This window comes from Ipomoea nil, unplaced genomic scaffold (assembly GCF_001879475.1).
Source record: "Ipomoea nil cultivar Tokyo-kokei standard unplaced genomic scaffold, Asagao_1.1 scaffold2280, whole genome shotgun sequence".
In the NCBI taxonomy this organism is placed as follows: domain Eukaryota; kingdom Viridiplantae; phylum Streptophyta; class Magnoliopsida; order Solanales; family Convolvulaceae; genus Ipomoea; species Ipomoea nil.
The window spans coordinates 1023457-1032110 of record NW_017618708.1 but is presented as its reverse complement, the minus strand read 5'-3'; the positions used below and the strand labels follow the sequence as shown (position 1 = coordinate 1032110).

At 30.4% G+C, this 8654-nt stretch overlaps 1 non-coding gene across 1 annotated transcript; it reads right to left on the bottom strand.

Annotated features, from left to right (window-relative positions):
- Nucleotides 1-953: 953 nt before the first annotated feature.
- Nucleotides 954-1025, bottom strand: TRNAP-UGG. Its single transcript has one exon. It is a non-coding gene; the product is annotated as a tRNA-Pro (tRNA).
- Between the last annotated feature and the right edge of the window lie 7629 nt (nucleotides 1026-8654).

Sequence of the window (8654 nt, the reverse complement as noted above, 5' to 3'; positions counted from 1 at the left end):
TTTTTAACCTAAATGAGACACTAAATCACTCGTACAAATCTTAACTTCATATAAGAAGGCATTTCACTATGTATCGTACAAAAGTGATTAATATATAAAATAGAGTGAATTCCATTTTTGGTCCTACTATTATGGGGGTGTTTTCAATTTCAGTCCACTTTAATTTTTTTTGCCACTTTACAACCATTGTTATTGAATCTGTTTCACTTTTAATCCACCGTTAATATTTCCGTCAAGAGGCCGTATAATCAAGGGGTATTTAATTTTGATTTTTTTATGTTTGTCTCTTCTCTTTTAATACAGGCGTTTCGTCCTCCTCCTCTGATATTCGAAGATGGCTCTTCGAACAACAAGAATGGGAAGCCAAAGCTACATCGTTTCGTTCGTTCCAACATGGGCCGGCAAGGTTTCTTAGGTTTTAGGTTTAATGTTATTTCTTTAGTCAAACATAGTCTTGGATGAGAAGAAAGGTCAAAATACCCCTAGATTACACGGTCTTTTGATGGAAATACTAATGGTGGGACTAAAAGTGGAACACATTCAATAATAGTGGTTATAAAGTGACAAAAAAAATTAAGGTGGACTAAAATTGGAAGCACCCCTATAACAGTAAGACCAAAAATGGAATTCACTCTATAAAATATTACGTTTTTTATTTATTTTTTTTTAGCTTAACAACTTAAGGAAGTTTAACAAAGTTGTGAGATTTTTAACTAAACACTCAAAAACTTTTGATTCATAGTTCACTTACATTAATAAAAATTAGATAAATATTCTATAAAAGAAAAAGAAAAAAAAAAGGTGGAATAATTAGTGCACAATCGCAAAGACATTAATTTAAAATGTATTATAGAAATTCCTCCGTATATAAACGAAGTGGTGTACTGGACAGTACAACTGTACAAGTACCAACCATCCGTTGATTCACTCGATTGAACAGCGGTAAAATGATTGGGGCGTTCCGAGAATCGAACTCGGGACCTCTCGCACCCAAAGCGAGAATCATACCACTAGACCAAACGCCCGATTTTGTACCACTTTTTTATTTTTAATCTGAAGTCCACGAAATTAGCCTAATAAGGAATTTACAGATCACAAACCTAATTAGGTGTGCCATATTATGATCGTTAGGAATAAATTGTAAATTAGATTTTGATAATGCCGATTGTAGTTAGGTTAGCATTTTTGAATTTTAAAATTTTAGTTGTAAAAGTATTCTTAAATCGTGCAAACAAAAAAGAAATCAAAGACATTAAAGGAGAAGAAAAAAAAAACTTCCACAAATGTTGATTTTAAGACAAGTTTAAGAAGGGCAAATGGGCAATAAGACATCCTTACAATAAAACTATATCATTGCAAGCATTATGACAACCTTACAATAAGGCTTAAGAAAATATAATGAGGAAAATACATTTCAAACTTACATGAGGAAAGCAACAAGGTAGTAAGACCGGGATATTAACAGTCAAGGATGATGTAAGTCCTATGACTGCAAGCAAAGAAGGTCAAAGTAAGACAATAGTAGACTAAGCTAGCAGTAAGGTATGCAAGCAATAAGACAATCATACCAAGAGATAGCTAGGACTTTCTCAAAACAAGACAAGTAGTATACGATGTATCTCACTACTAATTTTAAACGTTGGTAAATTAAACAAGATGAATCTTTTCAATAACAAGCAAGTTGCATAAAAAGAGTAAAAAACTAAAATCTAAAGAATAAGTTGTAACCAATAGTTCGTCAAAAGTGCACACGTGTCAGATTAAGGTGGATTAAAATATTGCAAGTGGCATTTTCAAATTTATCTCTCTGCAAATGATAAATTTGAATCCCAAGTATAAATAAGAGTGAAGGATGTTGAAAGAACATATGACAACGTAACAGGCTGATTCCACCTTTCAAATGGAATGTTGGACCTCAACGTAGCTTTGACTTAGAAGTACTTTTTACTTTCGGTCAACTCAAGTTTGACCAAGAAGTAAAGTTTTACTTCTCGGTGCAGTCCGAAAAGTCGTTTTCACTTTTTTGGGTGTAACCTTTCTACTGTACATTTCATAAGTACTTTTCGAATGTACTTTTTGGAGTACTGTCCTGAAAGCGATAATTTTGATATGCAAGAATTAATTTTAAATTAATTTCAAATTATTTTTAAGAATTAACATTTGTAACTGTTTTATTAAATTCTAGATTAAGTTGTCAGTTATGAAGGTTACAAATTTAAATTTTTTAAGAGGTTAATCTCATGGGTTAATGCTAGTTATTTCATCATTTCTTATAATACTTGGTATTGGCAATATGGTTTCCGGCTGGTTTTGAGAACTTCAAATTTTTATTTTTATTTTTTAATTTTCTCTCCCTCTCTCTCTCTCTCTAAAACCTTTTCGGACAAAAATTCTATCAACACTTACGAATATATTGAAGTTCTCTACTTGTGTTCTAGTTCACCAAGAGTAGTATAGCTCGAGTGCTCAACTATGTTACTATGATCCATTTTATCATGAGAGACTAACTCTACAACGCTTCTAGCACCCTTAGGAGATAGCGAATCGTTTTTAAAGAAAATTTGTATTACATACGACTTGGATCTTTCTTTGCTCTCTTGCTTTCTTCCGTTAGATTTATATTCTTAGAATTGAAATAACCCATCTTTTCGTTATTGATTTATTTTGTATAAATAAATCCGAACCCTTTAATTTGGTTTTGTACCATTGTTCGTACCCTTTGGTTTCGTACCAATTTCTTTGGGGATTATTTTAAAGATTAAATCCCGTTTTATTTATATAACTAGTTTTTTACACGCATTGCGCGATTAAGATAATGTCCAATATTTTTTTTTTAGATAAGTACTTTAGAGTATATCAATCCAAGATTATATTGGAATTGTTCATGCATAGATAATTGAATGTTAAATTTGCGTATTTAAATAGGCAATTCTAAGTTTACAAATGCAAGATAATATAATCAAGATTGATTATAATTGTCAATAAAATAATTGTATAGGTATGGTTGAAACCAAATACGGGACATAAGAGAGAGCAAATAAAAATTAGGACATAAAATATTAAATATACACTAATATTGAAGAGCTAACTGCCGATTGCCAAACAAGGACATTGCAGATAGTTTCTCACTTCAATTTGTTGTGTGATTGGAATACTCTTTTTGTCAATAAATCACCCAAGTAGGTTAATATTATTGGCTTAATTTATATATTTTTATTTTTTTATTTTTCTAAAACAATCATCATCATCATCATCGTCATCGTCATCGTCATCGTCATCGTCATCATCATCGTCATCGTCATCGTCATCGTCATCATCATTGTTATTGTTATTGTTATTGTTATTATTATTATTATTATATGGATGTTCAGATAAAAAAAGAAATAAAAGTAGATTGTCACCTATAAATCTAGGACCAAAAATTGAATTAACTCTAATTTTATATATAAATTATTGTTATCAACTTATTCTGAACTAACATTTCCGTCATAGTGAACAAATTAGAAAATTGGCCGGAGTAGAATTATATCATACTGGAGCCATTGTAATATAAATCTCTCTCTCAGTTTACTTTATTCATTTTACTTTTATTCTTAGTTTTATTCGTTTTGAAAAAGGTGTTTATAAATTTATTTATCCATGTGTGCTAAAATACTATTCCGCTACAAATCTCTTAAAAGTATTTTGACTATCTAGTTAACATTTCAACATAGCCTTAAAGTGTCTTGTTGAGAAATTAGAGTTAATGCCATATGTGGTCCTTCAAGTATAGTGAGTTTTCCATGTTTAGTCTTAAATTTTTAAATTGTCCACTCGTAGTCCTTTGACTTTCGAATTGTTATCATCCGTGTCTTTCAACTTTTAAAATTAACCAACAGCGGTCCTCCTGGAAGGATTATCATGGGTGGTTAAAATTTGACAGTTGAAGGACTATGACCATGAGTGGTTAACTTGGATCACGTATGGTAACAATTTGAAAGTCAAAGGACCATGGGTGGTCAATTTGAACATTTAGGACTAAACGTGACAAAATCCCTATACTTGGAAGACCCTATATGATATTAACTCTGAGAAATTAATTTTCATAGTCAACCAAAAAAAAAAAAAGATTTTTTACTAAATTGTGAACTTGTTTTTAATTTTCCTATAAGTGTATTCACCTTCCACCCATCTAGGCTTATACTTCAACCGGGACCATCAAGTGGTTTTAGAGTAGATTGCTTAAATTAACTCAAACTCTATTGAGGGCTAAGTTGATCCACATTTTTCAAACAAACACACTTTGACTTTTCAAAAGAAATTTTGAAAAATGGATAGTACATCACCTAAAAAAATTGTTGTTCTCATTACACTACTACAGATAAGGCTTCTAACGTCAGTTTTTTTTGACCCCATTTAACATCGGTTTTCATTCGACGTCGTTCTTCCAGATGTAGTACATAATAGATATGATGTCGGTTAAAAAACTAACGTCACATATTTTTTTTTAATTTAAAAAATTGACGTACGACATCGATTATTTGTATAAAGCCGAAGTCGTAGTAATTTTTTTTAAAAATAATTAATGTACGACGTCGGTCTTTTAGTTAAAGCTAACGTTATATTAATTTTAAAAAAATAATGTCACTTACGACGTTGGTTATTTGTATAAACCGACGTCGTAAGTCGCATATTTGTTTTTAAAAATAATACGACGTCGGGTTTTTCGTAAAAACCCGACGTCGTACATTAATTATTATTATTTCTAATTATTACAACGTCAGTTTTTTACTAAAACCCAAAGTCGTATATATAATTTTTTTATTAATAAAATTATTTTATGATTTATACCAAAACCTGTATAGTTTACAGTTTTAGTTCACATCAATTTTCAGAACCCGTGCAGCAATTTAACATTCAACATTAACTAATAGGCATCAACTAATTTGAAACTAATATAAATAACACAAGTCATTAAACTAATAAACGTCAACTAACTTGAAAGTAATATAAATAACACAATTCATTAAACTAATTCAAGCTAATAAAAAACATAAACTAATTTGAAACTAATAAATAAAACAATTCATCAAAACTACTAAACATCAAGCTAATAAACATAAACTAATTTTAAACGTAAATCACCAACTAAGAAGCATTTTATTAACCCATTCATCAATAAGGAACTTAGACCATTTTTCTCTAATTTCATTAACTCTTGTTGTTTGTAGGGCAATCTTCCTTATCTTTCCAAAGTCTAAAAAGTTCAAAAGAAATAAAAATAATAAATAAGCAAGTATTTTTAAAAATTTGAATGTGAAAGATATTTTAAATTACTTGCCTTATCCATTCCTATGTGTAGGTTGTTGGAAACAATTTCCAATATGAATTTCATCACATAATAGCCACATTCGGTAGTTCCTTTTTGTCTAGCACATTATATTTGAATTACAATACAATTTAAAAAAAATAAAAAACAATAAGCTTGCATGTTTTACAAAGTGAATGAAGTACTTACCGAACATGTAATTAATCTATTTCGGTGGATGATTTTGTTTCTTTCTATTCAACATGCTTGTTGCGGTGACACACCTATTAATATAAGACATAAATATATGTAAATACTTGACATCACTATCACTATATTAATAATAACTATTAATTATTTATATAAATTTACATACGTTTCCATTATTTGTTTAATGTCTTCACGCGGCCGTCCAATTGAATCAAAGCAATAAATTTTGTTTGCTCAAGGACAAATCGTCATCAGCATCCAATGCTCACTACAAATAAGTAATTTATTAGTTTTAAGTGAATATAATATATAATAGAAGTATATTATATATACGTACTTTATTTAAAACGTAATTAATACTTACTTGAGAACATATGGAGATATATATATATATATATATATATATATATATATATATATATATATATATATATATATATATATATATATATATATATATATATATATCTTTGCATATCATATACACATTTCAACCAAATTCAATCTAGCATTGAGTCCATCTTTAGTCTTACCTTTTATGTCTAAAAGAGTTCCAACAAGACTATCACATACATTTTTCTCCACATGCATCACATCAATACTATGTCTCAGCTGACCGGTCTGTCCGAAGGGAACTTGAAGTGGAATAAGTCCTAAAAGTAGTAGCAATCTAAAGAGTTGAGCTCCTTACTTACTCCGACATCTAGTATCTTCTAATATGGAAGATCAAAGAATATAGATTTCGTTTTCCACGGACTCTTCTTATTTGTAGGTATCTCAACATTATATTTTGACCTCTTACCTTTTTGAGATTTAAGCTTTTGAGTCTTACCAAAAGTAACATTGATGCATTCAACTCGTTCATAAACTTGATTCCCAGTCAATGGTTGTGGAGCATATGTATAGTCCGATACCCCATTGAATGCCTTTTTTAATTTTCGATAAGGGTGAAATTTATCAAGAAATCTCTGATGCCCATGGTAGACAGTTTTTCTACCATGCACAAGTTGATGATAACATGTATTATCTTCACATATGGGGCATGCCTTATGACTTTTGACACTATATCCAAACAGGTTTTCATATGCTGGAAAGTCATTGATATTGCAAAAAAGCATTGCATGCAACTTAAAATTCTCCTGCTGGAATGCGTCAAACACTAACACAGCTTCATCCCATAATTGCTTCAAGTCATCAATCAAAGGCACCAAAAAAAACATCTATATCATTACCTGGTTGTTTAGGCCCAGAAATCATCAAGCATAATAATATATATTTGCGTTTCATACACAACCAAGGGGGTAGATTATAAATTACCAACATAACTGTCCACTAGCTATGCTTGATACTTAGGTTCCTGTGGGGGTTAATACCATCAGTACAAAGTCCAAGTCTAAGATTTCTCGACTCGTGGCCAAATTCAGGAAAATGCATTATCAAATGTTATCCATTGAGAAGAATCAGCCGGGTGTCGAAGCTTGCCATCAGAAATTCTTTGATCTGCATGCCATGTTAAGTTCTTCGCATCACTTGGATTTGCAAACATGCGGTTAAATCTTGGAAGAATTGGGAGATACTATAGAACTTTAGCTGGTGGACCTTTCAAGCGTACTTTACCATCAACATTATCTCTTGTTTTATAACGAGATGCGCCACATATTGGACATGCATGCAAGTTTTTGTAATCATTCCTAAACAATATGCAATCGTTAGGACAAGCATGTATCTTTTTATATCACATACCCATGAGACACAAAATCTTTTTGACATCATACATACTCTTGGGAAATTCATTACCATCTAGAAGCATATCCTTTACTATTTTTAGTAACGCAGTAAAGCTCTTGTCGCTCCACCCATTCCCAGCTTTCAAGTTGAATAATTTTAATAAATAAGATAATCGTGTATATTTACTACACCCCGGCCATAATGGTTGTTTTGAATCATTCAATAATTCATCAAACTCATTTGACCGATTGGTAAACTCTTCTCCAACATCGCGAAACGTTTCATCCAACCGATCTTTAGACTCATCATCTTCATTTGCTTCGTTGTCAACATACATGTTAAATACCATAGCCACATCGCTTTCACCGTGCCATATCCTTTTTGTTTAATATGGATTAATCCCATTCCAGATTAGATCATCAAATATGTCGTCTTCAGATAACCTTTTCTGATTACAACATTTCTTAGAAGGACACAAGAACCTTTTATTACTATCGGAAGGTTATTCTTTGCAAAGTCTTAAAATTTTCTAACTCCATCTTTGTATTCCGTACTAAGTCGAGAAGCATTCATTCAACTTTTATCCATCACAAGCCAATCTAAAATAATATTAGCCTTAATTAAACTTTTGTTAACACTATTTTAACAAATCTCTATAATAATAACTACTACAACAACTACTAAAATTTGAAATATAAACACAATAATTCTTAAAATTCAACATATATATACAAAAAAAATCCTAAAGTCTGAAATATCCGCACAATAATTTATACAATTAAAAATATCAAAATATATAAACAATTATTCCTAAAATTTGAAATATATATATATTACAATTCTAAAAAATTCGAAATAACTAAACACAATAATTCATAGCATACACAATAACACATAAAATTCAAAATATAAACACAATAATTCTATATTTTCAAAATATATACACAATATATATAAACAATTATTCCTAAAATTTGAAATATATATATTGTAATTCTAAAAAATTCGAAATATATAAACACATTAATTCATAACATACACAATAACACATAAAATTCAAAATATAAACACAATAATTCTAAATTTTCAAAATATATACACAATATTTCATAAAATTTCAAATATACACACAACAATTCATAATATACCAAATAGCTCATAAAATTATAAATATATACACAGTTATTCCTAAAAATTTTAAATACACACAATAATAATTTATAAAATTCAAAATATAATAAGAAATTTGAAATATAAAAAAATTTATATATTACCGTACGAACGCGTCGGCGAGGCGACGTCCAGCGACCTATTGCGGCGAGGCGACGGCGCAACGCGACGGCTGGATGTTGCGGCGGCTTGCGATGACAAACTCAAGGGGGCGAAGGCGGTGGCGACGAGAAGGAGCGGCTGGAGCAGTGGCGACGAC